Here is a 15,937-nt window from a genome sequence, read left to right as displayed (position 1 = left end):
TAATAAAACAATTATTGAATTCGGCGTTCGTATCATATGAAGAATTATGGAGATCTCGGAGTGTGTTATACGGCCTCGACGGATAACACCCTCCTCGATCTCCATAATTCTTCATAAGATACTCAGCGTCATTCATTAATTGTTAACAAGGGACTATAAAGGGGACAGAGAGGGCATCCCCCATATACACCCTATTCCATAGGTAAAACGTCTCGAGTTATTTTTAACACCACAGATCTCAAGGGGGATTAGACAACAGCCAATCACATAGTGCGAATGTGTTCCGCGTGGATGACCCACGCTGAGAGCCACGCGTCCTTCACGAAATGACGCAGAACAAAATGGGGGAAGACGCGGAGAGCGATTTTGCTATTCCTTTTGTCGACGAAAACGACTACAGCGAGATTTCTGCGAAAGCTGTGTCAGCGAAACCGAAATTAAAAAAGAATCGCCCTTCCTCTCTTGTATAGAGCTAACAGTAGAGCAGGGAAATCCTTAACACACTGAATATTCTCTCAGGATCATTTATAATTTACAGTTTGAAGAGAGCAATTTCTGGTTTGATGTTTATTTTTTTCAGTCTTTAAAGCGATTATTCCTACCCACTTACTTTGTCAATTGTAGGCGAACCCTCCTAAAGCTGAATTTCAAGGGACCGTATTCAAGCTCAGAAAGAAAAATAAAATTTCGTCGTTGCTTATTTACGTCCTCTATAAAACGCGAAATTAGGCATTTTCACGTCGTAGTCGTGCAAAAACGGGAAAGAAATGAACAAAAAAGTGTGTTGCACGTGGGAAGTTATTGTTTTGCTAATTAAACCTATTGTTTTTTTGACGTTATAGTTGTCGTCCGCGTCGTTGGATCTTAAACTCCCTAAATTGTACAAACGACCGGTTTCAATAGACCGGCGAAATTTCTCATTTTATTAAAGCACTGGGGTTACGACAACTTCGAGTTAAACTGATTTCACGGGTTGTCAAAGAGTATAGCGATTCCTTTTTCCCAGTTGAGCGCCGACTCATTTCGCTTCAATATTCAGGAATGCTCTCGATCTTTTTACGCTTTCATTGCCTCTCGCCCGACATGTTTGCACGGCGTTTGGTCATGCGAAACCTCCACGAAACATCCACGCCTCGCGCGAGGTAACTTTATCCCGATTCTAAAAATAACTCGAGACGAATTACCTATGGAATAGGGTGTATATGGGAGATGCCCTCTCTGTCCCCTTTATAGTCTCTTGTTGTTAATTATTATTCATTCAAATTATTTCCCCGATTATGATTGGCCAAAAGCACACGCATAATTCACCATAACCAGCTACTGATGACCAAATTTGGAAGAATTTGCGTTTAATAAACCGATGACGTCAAAAGTGTAGCCTTCTTGTAGGTTAATGCACCGTTAACCGAAAAGACCTGGGGATGAGGTTGAGTGGTTATGGATGTGAAAACAAAAACGACAGACATTTCACTCGTTTCAAGAGTAAGACCTAGGCGAAATAATAGTTAAAACATGGCAAGAACAGCAAGAAGACAACTCGAAGGGCGACATTTGCTTTTTGGAGAATATATGCGGAGCTGAATAACCCTAAACGTTCACTATAGAAGATGAACTTAACATTGATGGAGGTAAGCATGTTTAAGCTATGTTTTTAAACTAGGAATTATTTTGAATGAATAATAAAGCAGTTAATGAATTCGGCTTTCGTAGGATATGAGGAATTAAGCAGATCTCGGAGGGTGTTATCCACCTCCGCCTTCGGCCTCGGTGGATAACACCCTCCTCGATCTGCTTAATTCTTCAAATCCTACTCAGTCTCATTCATTAATTGCTAAATAATCACCCTTATACCTGGTTAAATTAATCTAACTGAACTGAGTAAGGGGAGGGATTGAATTCAGCCTAAGGGGAACAAACATCCCATCTAATTGTATTTGTTTTTGCTTTTTGTTTAACTTCCCTTGGGGAAACTGCCTATTCATCGTGCGCCCTTGCGTAAAACGTTTACCGCCGTTTTGAAACCAGTAAATGCAAAACGTTTTTTAATAAACACTGCTATAGCTTGTTTCGAAGCGTTTCTTAGCCCCCTCGGATATAAGCTATCTTCCCCCTCCCCCGTTTATAAGCTCTCCTAAATCTACTCACGAAGATTTATAAGCCCAAATTACCAAAGAGTCCAGAACCGTCATCATCATCATCATGAAGTCTCGTCGTGTCAGTAGGCGCATAAGACCATCACGCTTTCAGATCAACACTTTCTGCCCCGTGCCACCGCTTTGGCTACTTCCCAGCCCTTCCACCTCGCCTTTTTTCGCTCTTCCTCAACAGTTCTTGGTCTTCCTCTCACCCTCCGACCTTCTGGGGTCCACTCTAATGCAGTAAAACAGTCGTTCACATCCTCTCCTTTGGGTATGTGTTCTGTCCAGTTCCACCTTCTTATCTTTAGTCATTGCCATCTCAACCACTATTTTTTTAGCCTGTACTCAGACGTTGTTTTATTTTTCTTTCGAAAACATCGGCGAGCATTGATCCCCTTGCGCAAGCGGTCAATAAATTCACGCAGTTTTTATTTTTTATCACGCGTGCTCAACGGACTTTGAAGAGAAAATAGAAGGTCTGTGAACAGGCGACTATTTTGTTTGTCATTCTCTGCTGCCATCTAATCCGAAGTATCCATCTCTGGCACTGGCACTGGCAACTATTTAGCTTCCGTTCATCGGTCTTAGTGATCTTCCAAGTTTAACATCCGTGTAGCAGGACCGGTCGAACTGAAGCCTTGAATAGGGGCGTATCTTGTTATCCTTTCTATTCCTCTAGCTGCCCTGCCTATGTTACCTTGACCGTGGTCAGCAACCAATAGTCATCTGTTGTTTGGGGGCTAGAGGTCTATCGGCCTTTGGGCTCTCCTTCGGCTTTGTCCCAAGAGCATCATTACAGCCCCGGCAGCAACACTCCCAGTTAGTGTTGTCTCATAATCAACACTTCTGGTTTCTGTAACAACTAGTGTTTTGTATGGGGCGGGGTCGTTAGGCCTACGCTCAACCCCCAACCTGGAGGACCAGGGGGTCACTCTACTTTTAGACCTTTTCGGCATGGGTGGCCCTACCAAACTGCCTCACCACGATAAGTTGGTGACCCCATTCGGAGCAGAAAAGTCCATAATGTATACCTAATATACGTGGTTCTAAGACCTTCGTTCGCTTGAGTCACCGAGCACTTGGATGCCATGACGCAATTCTAATACTAGCACTTCGTTATGTTATGCAGCCATTTATACGGTTGATCGGTGATTTGCATGAATATGTTAAACAGCAAGAAGAATTGACCACTCCAGAAAATACCATAGCATACCATAATGCTCTTTGTTTGTCACCCCAAAATTTTGCATAAGCATTGTCTTCAGTTTCTGTTGGGGCCATTTTAACTCCCAAGAGAAACTGAAGACAATGCTTATGCAAAATTGTGAGGTGACAAACAAAGAGCATTATGGTATGTTATGGTATTTTCTGGAGTGGTCAATTGTTTGAACTATTTTACACTTTTGCAAAAACAAAAAACTGACAAGATAAAATCTCTAGACATCAGCTATCTTTTACAACTCTATTCATATAACCATACACGAGATATGCTCTCGCATCTATATTATTAAAGCGGTGTTAGCTGTGGTTGAAGGGTACAATCTCCGTCTTGCCCGTTGCGTTTCACCTCCTACTGCGTCAGCCATTCGGTCAGAATTGCCAGCCAGAATAGGAGAGAACACGTGATCGACTCGTTCAGAGCTCACCCTAATAGCTCTTGATTTAAAGATGGCTCTTAATGGTTTTCAGCATATTACAGCAATTCTACTTTTATGAATTAATATTAACATTTTTTTATATTTATGTTAATTAACTGGCTCATTTTACCTCGATTTTATCCGCAGAATTCATGAGAACTTTTATGTCAAAACGAGTCATCGAGGGCCAATTTTCTAGAAGAAAAAAGAACAACTAAATTAGCAGTATTTTCAGTTGATGCTACTACAACTTGTAAAAATAAAATGCTCAAATGTTATAAAACAAGCTCAGGTAATTTTTCTCATATTTCAAGTTTACAAATAGTGGTTAACTGAGAAACCGAACTCCGATGATCAATGTTCTAAATTTTGTTTTTGCATTACAATTGGCGCGTGTTAAGCATTAACGTTTAGGTGGCTCTGATCCCGATTGACAAAAAAAAAAAACAACAAAAACCTTTCTGAAGTGTTAAATCTTGACAAGATGATTCCAATTCAGTAGTAAAAGTTTGATCATCGGGCTCATTTTGAGTTGTAACCAAACTTAAAATTAAGGTTGTTTCAAACAGGTTGTGCCGTTATGGTCTTTATACAGATGTCACAAATATTGCCATAACTTTCTCTTTAATCGGAAGATTTACATTAACGACTGTTAAAGGGGCCTTGTAATGAGGGATGAGAGATGCTCAGTAATGCCCCTTCTTCGTTTAAATTCTCACTTCGATTCTTGGAAATAGATTACTGTTGTTTTCAACGCAGTTCATACCACGCGTTTACAAATCAATTCGTCAACTTGATTTAATTAAGGCACAAAGTGCTATAAATTCAAGAAAGTTGTTTTAACCCTGAATTTGGAGTCTATCAACAAGGAATCTATTGATGAATAAGATACACACTGGCCTCATTAACATCTAACTTAATATGCCTACCTAATGTGGGGCATGAACGGACTGAATCTGTGGCATAGGCGTACGGGATATAACGCTCCATTGTCTCAAATCGTAAAGTTACGAAACAAAGCGGTTCGTGTTATAAATGATGTTCCTTTAACGGAATCAATAACTCCACACTACACATCCTTAGGCCTTCTGAAATTTCCTGATATTGTTAAACTGAACACATGTATTCTTTTTTATGATTATTTCCTCCATGAAAAGTTTCCTAGTATACCTGTTTCATTAGTATCTGAACTACATTATTACAGTACCCGCAGTGCATCATCCAATCAAGTTGCAATACCTATATTTCGAACTAATCTTAGGAGATTTTGCCCCAGCATTATCGGAAGTTTTCTTTTGGAACGATATTCCGCAATCCATTAGAGACAAACCACCTAAAAAAATGTTTAAAAAAGCACTTTTACGCTGGTACCTGTACCTGTACCTTTTACCTGTGGTACCTGGCTCAATACTAATGAATCAATATCCCTTTTACAACTTTCTGAGCTATTTTGTCATTTTTCCTTTACTTTTTTATTAATAATCTTAAGTCCTTTGTTATACATAACTTTAAGGGGCACAATATTAGTTTATCTAGATGTGCCCCTCTCCTCAACTTCCAATATACAATGTAATTCAATTTAAGTGTTGTAATTTCTATTTTACGCGTTTATTTCCTTTGTAAATCTTGATCTGTTACTATATTATTTTTCTCAGTTATATTTACATAACTATGTATCAGCTAGGAATTGGAGGAATAAAAAAATAAAAAAATAATAAAATAGTTCGATTGGGCTTGTGAAAGAGTTTCTATTTTACGCGTTTATTTCCTTTGTAAATCTTGATCTGTTACTATATTATTTTTCTCAGTTATATTTACATAACTATGTATCAGCTAGGAATTGGAGGAATAAAAAAATAAAAAAATAATAAAATAGTTCGATTGGGCTTGTGAAAGAGTTCTTTGGTAATTTTGTTTTTACCTGAGGGGAGCCCCTGCTTGTATTTTTTGTTTTGCATAATTTATGCAAAGACAAAGGACAATAATAAATTAAAAGTTTTCCCTAACTCATTGAATAACTAAGTACAAGACGAAAAAATATTGAAATTATTACGTATCACGACTCCGACCGGATATATTTATATCAACAAGTTGGGAACTAATTAGCGGTATACAGGTGTATGAAGTAGGAGTTAGAGTGTCTCTAATAACGCAAGTACAAGAGAAACACGTCACTTCCAAGCATTAATTGTTCGGATTTTATCGAGTTACTGAGATATGTTGATGAGACACTTTTTCAGGCCTTTCGTTATTTCTTCTGTAGAACAAAGCTTCTTTCGATTCGTGAACATCACCACGAATTCGCCGCATGGTGTTTTGGGGCCTCGTAGTCTCTTTACAGCGATATTCCAAACATTGTTAATTAAGTTAATGGGTATTATAATGAGAGAGAGGGACAAGACAAAGAGTGTGTTTTAAAAATTTAAGAACACATACTTTGATCAGGGGGTAGAATCACTTGTTTTAAGATATCTATTCTGATTCTCAACTAATTTGTAATCCACCGTGCTCAATATTGAAGACGGAACAGGAGTGACATGACCACGAGACAATTGCAATCACTGACCAACTAAAGAATTCTCGCAAATGACTATTATTTCATGGACGATTGTTTTGACAGTATAAATGGACAAATTCAAAACTTTGTTAAGGTTTGTTTTATCAGTGTTTCATCGCTTTGTCAGTGACAAAGGAAACTACGATGAATAGTCTTCTAGTTTTGCAAACGCTATAACAAATAGTTTTAGTTATCAACCAATTACTTGAACCTCTATTCAATCAAGCTTCTAATATATAAGGCTAGTGATTAGCACATATCAATAGTTAAAACTCGGAAAAAAAACTGAACTAGAATTGAGGTTTCACTTCTAGTTACGAAGGTTGTTAAGGCGGAGCATACCACTTGCCAGTTCATGTCATCACGTTTTATAGTATATTTTTTCCTCTGCATAACATAATTAAAAAAAACTGTCGAAAGTTGACGAGGGTCTCTTCATAGGAATTCAACACTGACTTGGTTCAAGATTGACTTGGTTCCCTGCAATCATGCTGGATATTTGTGGATAAAGCAACAATTATGTACATCTACGGAGCCATTTTCATTTACAGAATAAAAATCAGGAAACCTGTCTCTCAAGGGAAGCAAGATTTTGCGGGTCATCGTACCATCCTTGGCAAATATCCGTTCATTGTTACAAAGTTGCAGGAGCACTCAACGACCGAATGTTTCCAAATACGCCAGAAGTGTCTCAGATGGTTTTCTCTATGCTTTAGAGGCTTGTTTGGTCAATGTGGAGTTCCCCCAAAAACTATTTAGAAGTTGCAGAGAAGTTGCAGAGACATGATCATAATTGTCAGAAACTGCCCTGTAGCCATTTTCAGGTTTCAAGAGGAAGGACTTCGATTGCTTCCCTTTACCATGTTACAAGATTTTACAAATCCAGCCACGTTTTATGCAGGTATGGCAACGATGTTCAAGATATCGTTTATCGTACCCAAGTGTTTTCAAAGAATTGTTTGGACGGATTAAATGATACGATTCTCCAACCTTTATAGAAGTCAGTTATTAATTGAGGGGGGTTAATAGGCGAACAGACCGGAGGTTTTTGAAAATATTTTTGCCCGGATTTCGGATTCAAGGCGAGATTTTAACGGATTTCCAGAGCCTGCAATTGCAGCGGATTGCGGATTCATCCATATTTTTTCAGGCCCGGATTTTGGACTTCGCCCTGATTTCGGGTTCTGGCGAAATTTTAACGTACGTATGCTGTGTTGCTGTTTTGCCATCGCCATCGGAGAGGTAAGGTATTCTAATCGTGTCCTTTCCTTGTGAATTTACTTCAATAAGAACTAAATCATAAGGTGGTAGAATAACTAGAACTGCCGTTTAACAAGTTGCTTTATTCTTGAATACTGCGATTTTCATCTATATAACATATACAATATACTACAATCAGATTTCAGTTCATCAGAATCAGCGCGGCAAAATGGATGCACTCCAACAGCAAGATGTACTTCGCCTTCTCAGAAATTATGGAATCGTGGACAGCCTGGGAAATGAGGCGAGTTTTTTAACTTCTAGTGAGCTTATCATGACAAGCCTGTTTTCTTACATTTCTATACAAAACTTAAACTTACGTTTTCGATATCAGTTTAAATCAGGAGAGCCCATACTGCAAAGATAGCGGTCGTGTTTTTAACCGCTCCTGCTCTTGCTGATCTAGTCTCAAACGTTGTTTTCGTCTAATTTACCAAGTTACTTCTCCCTCGACAAAATCAGAGACAACTGAAGGTTAGTGTGGGATTTAGTCAAAGAGACTTATCCGACCACGCTAAAAAGATCAAGTCAATCGAAGATAACGTTTCTAAAATCCAGGCGACGATGAAGAAACATATCGAGAAGACCGTCTACTTAGAAAATTAAAGCAGACGAAACAATCTGCGCTTCGAAGGATTACTGGAAAGATGAGAATGAAACATGGGAAGCGAAAGTTAAGAATGCCCTCGTCGAAAAACTCGATTTTGAATCTGCTCCAGAAATTGAATGTGCTCATCGCACAGGCCGCGCTAAGAGGCAAGATGGAACTTCAAAACCGAGAAGGTTCGTTTGTAAGTTTACAAGTTAAAAAGCAAAAGAGGCAGTTCTTAAGAGGGAAAGGAGAATCAAAACCGAAGGTCTAAACATTTTTGAAGACCAGTAGCTGGGGAGACAATGGAGAAAAGAAGGGCACAACTGCCTCAGCTCAAACAAGTCAAAGATAAACTTGCTTACTTCTCCCTCGACAAACTCATAATCAGTGACAGACCGAATGGTTCAACTAATGGCTTAAGAGAACACATAGATTTATTCACTTTTTCTCATAACAAATGAACAGCATATCACATGATCAAACATTTACTTGTGGCATATGCCAAAACTGTTAATAGCAAGTTGTGATCATGCAGTCCAATGTGGAAACTAACATCTATGGATCCATTGCAAGTGTAATAGTCTAACTGAAAAAAAAAAGACTTTTCCAAATGTGATGAAAAGAAATTTATTAGTGATTTCTCACTTCTTGATCGGCTGGACTAACATCTCAACATCTCAACATCTCAACATCTCGAGTGATGATATAGCATATTTCCTATGATCAGATATCTCAATTTAGAAAGAAGAGAAAGCTCTCCAAACGTGAAATTAAGTTATCCACTAAACCTGAATTATCAAACATATTCTTGCTAAATACGATATAGACATAAACTCTATTCCAAAATCATGAGGAATAAACATTCAAATCCAAATTTAATAAATCTTCATGAGACATTCAGGAATAGTGTTGTCAATGACCTGAAAGCGAGGAAATCTGATTATTTTAAGAATTACTTTTTGTGTAATAAGAATAATGTGAAAAAAATCTGGTCTGGAATTCGATCAATCTTCAACATTGTAAAGTTAAAGCTGATTACATTCCCAGTGTTTTAGAAAGCGGAAAAACTGTTGACAAGCCCAGTGCTATTGCTAACGTTTAATTAATTTTTTTGTCAATGTGGGTAAAAACACTGACAAAGACATTCCCATAGGAATTGATGTCGAACCTCTTTTCTGAAGGGCAATTTTCCTGATTCAATTGAAGTTGATTCATACATATCTCAAATGGACAATGACAAATCCATTGGTCCCTATAGTATTCCAGTCCCATTACTAATAATTCCTAAGACTCATATTTCCCTAACTTCTTTCATCCCTAATTAATAATGCTTTTCTCTGTGCATTTTTCCCAATACACGTAAATTCTTTAATTGGCTAAAAGTTACTTCAGTTTTTCAGAAAGGCTCTAGGCAAGACAATGATAACTATAGGCCAATATCAGTCCTGCCTATTTTAAGTAAAATTTTTGATAAGGCCATTCTTTACCCACTCCGATTTGGCTTTAGTATTTTTATTGAATCATTATGGAGTAAGAGGTAGAGCCTATGACTGGTTTCAATCGTATCTGTCCAATTGAGAACTTTATTTGTATGTATCAATGGTCATAAATCTGATTCTCTCTCAAACACTTGTGGAGTACCTCACGGATCCGTTCTTGGACCCCTGTTGTTTTTGTTTTCGCGGGAAAGCTCACCTGTTATTTCATTGGTGATTATGTAATAAGAAATCTTCTTACATTAAATTTTTCCTTAAAAAACTAGAGGGGTATTGGACCATTCCCCCTACTCTTACGGAGAGTAAACAGTATTGGGTGGGGAGGGGGAGGGGGGAGATTTGAATGAATCACTAGTCTTAGAAAACACTAGAGTATTTGTCTCACGCCCTTGGAGTTTAAATTCTTGGCACAGATCCGAGGGTGCGACTTTGCTTATTGTGGCAAAGAAACTCTAATTGATTGGTTTTACATTTTTTGAGGACTGATCAGTAGAAAAAAGTCTCACTCCTTTTTAATAGTGGACTCGTTGTTTTAACACGACGGGTGTATTAGATAACCATAAAGTTCTTCGCTTGGAGAATAATCCTTTGAGCGGCACATCCGACATGCCAAATTTTTTAATAAACAAGATCGAAGCAGGCAACAATGCAATTTACCAATTTTATTTAATCAACTTAAATTAATGATGTTTCACAACATCCGATTACCAATCATCAGTTGGTGTCATAGATACTTTTTCATCTTCAGATTTTGCCTTATTATTGGAATTCTGAAAGAGGAGGAATAATTGCACAGTGTACGGAAGAAAACAACATTCACAGAAGGTTTGTAATAAATCTTAATGTTTTTGTAGTATCCTTTTACAAACCTACAATCCTGGTCAAAACGTTTGGGACACTTTTTAAAAAAATGTAATTGAAGTTGACCCCCTCCCCTGCCCCCTGAACAGTATTGGGTGTTAAAGACCTCAACTTTGTTCAGGGAGGGGAAGATGGGGGTTGGGGGGGGGGGGGAATCTTGTTGCGGGCGTCTTTATGAGTGTGTAACGAAATTCCATACAAAAGCACGTGAAAAAGGGGAAGTGTCCAAAAACCTTTTGGCCAGGATTGTAGCAACTGTGGGCAGGTGTTAAGTGTTAACAGTACGTACGATCAATGATCAGGGAACCGTTAAATTTTTAACAAATTCGTTTTCATTGTTTACCTATTTCAGTATCCCCGATAAGTTTGAGCCAAAAGTACAATTAACAGGCAAAGTATCAAAGACTGACTATCATTTGTTATTTTTTCAGGGCCGGAGAATTTGGTCAGTGGTTCTACGTAAGAGGACAGGCGAGTATTTGTCTCCTCGATTTAAAGCAACTAGGAAACGTACCTTTTTATTATAGCCTATTAGTTAGCCTATTAGTCGCTATCATGGACAGTACGCACCCGTTAAAATGTTACATTTTGTACAATTCTACATACAGGTTGTTTCGCTTGGCTGGATTCTCCAGCTGTTTTCGCAGCCAGTTGTGTGAACCGTTCAGTGAGGTGCTGTTTGACCCTAAAAAACTAGTTGGGCATGGGCCCATTCCCCCTACTCTTACGGAAAATTAACAGTGCTGGGTGGGGAGGGCGGAAGAATTGAATGAATCAACTGTGTTAGAAAACGCTAGAGTATTTATGTCACTCCATTGGAGTTTAAAGGTGTAATTAGCTTTGCTTATTGTTGCAAAAAAATTCTAATTGAGGCCTGATCAGAGAAAAAAGAAAAAATCCTCACTCCTTTTTACTAGTTGACTCGTTGTTTCAACATGACGAGTGTATTAGATAACCATGAAGTTCTTTGCTTGGAGAATAATACTTTGATCAGCACATAGGAGATGCCAAATTTTGTAATAAACATGATAGAAGCAGGCAACAATGCAATTTACCAATCAGTTTATTTAATCAACTTAAATGATGTTTCACATCCGATTACCAATCATCAGTTGATGTCATACATGTTTTTTCATCTTCAGATTCATCTTCAGCCATATCATTGGTTTTCTGAAAGAGGCAGAATAATTGTACAGTGCACGGATTAAAACAATATTCCCCGAAGGTATGTAATAAACAAGGCCATAGACCTATTCGGCTATTAAACTCAATGTTGTACCCAATTCAAACCCTTTCAGGAATTTCCATATCATTTAAACATGAATGCCACATTTTAATGCAAATACAATAGACAAAGAATCTTAACCCTGGGAGATTTGAATTGGGTACAACACTGAGTTAGCCGAATAGGTTCGAATAGGTCTATTAGTAGTGGATTGGTCTTGAAACAACGTAACACTTTAGTTTAGAGATGTTCAAGTCAGTATTAAGCCTATTTTCACACTATACGGCTTCTGTTCACATATAAGAACGGTGATTTCGGCGTGTATTCTGTGATGGAGCCTAGATGCGCTGCGCGGATCTGTAAAGTGAAGAGTAACATACTCGACAATTGTTCATACTATACCGGATAACATATCATGTCAGCACGAAAAGTTAAACGGTATACTGTGAACATAGCCTTAATCTTATAGATACTACGCCTAATAAGGCTACTATACTCACACTCACAAATGAACAACTGAGATTGCGTCACGAAAAAGAATGGAGACAATAAGGTGATATTACACGAGACGATTCGCTACGACTATTTTTAGTGCAACACATCGTTGCAATGTTACAACAATGTTGTAACTATTCGAAACAATGTCGCAACAATTTTGCAAAGCTTTTCGAGCTAAAAATTGTCGTTGCGAATCGTCTCGTGTAAAATAACCTTTAAGACCCGAGGACGGCGACTGCGGGGAAAACGTCGCTTTTAAAATAAAGAAATTAGCGTTCTTGTAATCTTCATAAAAATTAATTGTTACCCACTTACTTTGTCAAATGCAGGCGAACTCTCCTTGTAAGTTTAATTCGTTAGAATCATATCCAAATTCAGAAAGAGAAAAGAAATTTCATCGTCACTTGTTTACTCCATAAAACGTGGAGTTAGGCATTTTGACGTCGACGGCAAAGAAATGTACAAAAAAAAGCGTGATGCTCGTGCAAAGTTGTTGTTTTGCAAATTAAACCTATTAATTTTTTCAATTTTAATTTCAACATAGAGTCCCAAGAAATTGCGATTGGTTTGATCAAGCAAGACTCTGTTATGCGGGGAGCCGTGAGACAAAAGTTTAACCATGTTTTGACTGCCAAACCATGGTCGACCAAGCTTGAAAGCTAACCATGATCGCCACTTTAGAAACAGAAAGGAAACAGGAAGCAAAGACCTCTGGGACTGAAGCGTCCCCAGTAACAATCCCAGGCATCTTTGCGAAATCTAACTTAGCCTAGCTTCCACCTCTTAAACCAAGTCGTTATAATTAATACCACTGAAACAGCGCAGAAGTAGGAAATGATATCTGAAATTACATATTTGTTGCTTCTAAGGTGCCCCTGCTACTGTCAGTTTCTTTTTTAAAGTACTTTGACGTTAAACTGAGTACTAAGTAATTACTGTCCTCTTAATAATAGTAATAATAATAATAATAATAATAATAATAATAATAATAAGTATAGGTAATGGCATGATTTGTAGTGATATTTGGCATAAATACCACGAGTGATATTTCGAAATTGTTATACGTAATTTCACGAGCCGTTAGACGAGTGAAATTTGACACAATTTTGAAATATCACGAGTGGCATTTATGCCAAATATCACGTACAAATCATGCTATTATTTGTTTATACTACTACCCGCAAAGGTTTTGTAATTTACACATGTAGGTATTTCAAATTAAGCTGAAATACCACTGCTCTAAGCCAATCAAAATTGCAGAGATTTCTCATGTAGTAGTATAATAATAATAATAATAATAATAATAATAATAATAATAATAATAATAATGACAATAATAATAATAACCGACTTTATTACTTTCCACGAATGGCTTTTCAAAGTAATTATGAGTAAAAATATCCTTATAAAATTATAAAACATTAGAAAATAACACTATATATTCTCAAGATTTTAACAAGATCTAGATATCAGTAACATAGTCTCTCATTTTCTCCATTACAAAGACAAAAGTAATATACTTTATATTTCATATTCTTCTCGTTGTTGGTTCATGTTGAAATCGTGCCAGATTTTAAAGAGGAATTAGTGAAAAGATGTTAAATATTGGTACTGACTGCTAATAGTAATAGTAATAATAATTATTAGAGAAACATATTCGTGGATTATATTTCAAGAGATATTGCAGATATTGAGACTTTATGATCTTTTCTTTTTTCTAACAGATGTTAAGGTACAAATTTCGTTTTAATTCTTTTTTTAAGTGAAGCTCTGTACATAATTCTTTTTTATGAGTATTGAATAAAGATTTTTTTTTATCTATATAAGAAACCCTGTCTTAAAAATAGACTGCTTACTGAGACGATTTTAAATAACGCGTAAGTTTCTTCTTGAATGGTGCAATGTTTGTCGTCTCAGTGAGGGTCTAGTGAGCCTTTCGGGCAAAAAGTTCCACAGTGAAACGGCCCGATAATGAAAGGACCTTTGGCCTACCTGCAGTTCGGTGCCCTGGAATGTCAATCTTATTCTTGTTACGTGTGTCTCTGCTGTGAAAATCAGAATTCGTTCTAAATTTTTCAGCCAGATAGTCTGGAGCCAATCTCCTTAAGCACTTGAAAACCAGTATGCCATCCCTAGTAGACAAGCATGGATGCGACAGACAGCCATTTTACTTCTCTAAGACCAGGGGTGACGATGTGATCAAATTTACGCGAACGGGTTACGATCCTAGCTGCGAAGTTTTGAACATTCTGTAATTTATCGATATTCCTATTCGTCGTCCTTGACCAGACAGAAGAACATTAGTATAGTTTGCTAAAGACTAGTGCATTGGTGACGTTTGATAAAGTGTTTTGGTCTTAGACTGCAAAACAGTCCGTATTTTTGCGTATTCAAGTACGCGCGAGCAGTCAAACAAAAGGTCTGGAACGAGGCTGAAAACAGAGGCTCGCGCGCTTCGCGCGCGTAAGACTCTTACGGCACGCTTTACCGATTTATTTACTGATTTTGAGAAAAAAAACCGACTGTTTTGCAGTCTATTTTGGTCTAAAGGATGTTTTACCCTATTAATTTGACATAAACTCGACAAACGAGAAGATGAAATACTTTTTATGTGGTCATTAAAACTCAGTGAAGGATTCATATATATCCCCAGTAAAGTAATGGGTAAATCCAAATCTGCGGACACAGTTTGTAGCATTTGGCGGGTGCCAATAAAAAGCAATTTCATTTTATCAGGGGTGATTCGAAGGCTAGTGTTTTGACAGCAGTCATAAAATGCCTAATTAATAATAGTTACTTCTTTTATGCTAATTTTTTTGTTTAAGTATTTTTTTTTTTTTGCCGTGTACGATATTGCGTAACCTTTATTGTTGCAGTTGGTACTTTATTATTCGTTATAAAACTATAATAAGGTAAAATATTCATTGTAAGCCGCTCTATTGGTTGTAAGCCGTTAATTACTAGATCGGACCTTTTACAATGATCCCTTTTTGCCACACCTTGCATTTGCATGAGATTTGGAAGTTTTAGATGTTAAGAAGGAGCTGCGTGACTAAAAAGTCAATGCGGAGGGTGCGTTCAGAGAGACTGTAAGAGAGAGACCTTGAAGCACAAGCCGTTCTACTGAAATCCCTTCAGCAGAGGCGTCCCTTTTAACTTCACGGCAAAAGAAGTCATTTTGTCGGGGGAAAGCCGTTTGATGTGCTGTAAAAGTTGAGAGAGCAGGAGAAGTATTGTGGAGACCGTAATATCTCTCCAGAAGTCAGTGCGTTACATAACTCTCTCCAAGAACGGTTGCAGAAAACCAGACTGAACTAGAGAGCAGCGGCAGACCGGAAGACCGAAGCCAGCCGAGCGACCGAACAAGTCTGTGAAAGATATAAGAGAAAGGCGGCTACTGGAGTTTGGAGGTTTTGGGATCGAGTAAAATTGGTGTTGTGTTCGGAAGGAGTCGCGGCGGGCTGGACTAAAGGAAAGACGAGGAACTCTGTTTTATACGTAAGGTGAACTAAAAAGGGAACTATTACTGCGTGTTCGAAGAAGATAATTTGTAAATATGTTGTAAAGTGGACTAAGTAGTTCAAAAATTGCGTGTGTATTTTGTGTAAAAAAAAAGTAATATTGAATTAGTCTTTAGAAATTAGAATAATTATCACAAGTAATACCGCATTAG

Source organism: Porites lutea, chromosome 6, assembly GCF_958299795.1.
Source record: "Porites lutea chromosome 6, jaPorLute2.1, whole genome shotgun sequence".
Classification (NCBI taxonomy): Eukaryota; Metazoa; Cnidaria; class Anthozoa; order Scleractinia; family Poritidae; genus Porites; species Porites lutea.
Note: the sequence above shows the minus strand (reverse complement) of the source record.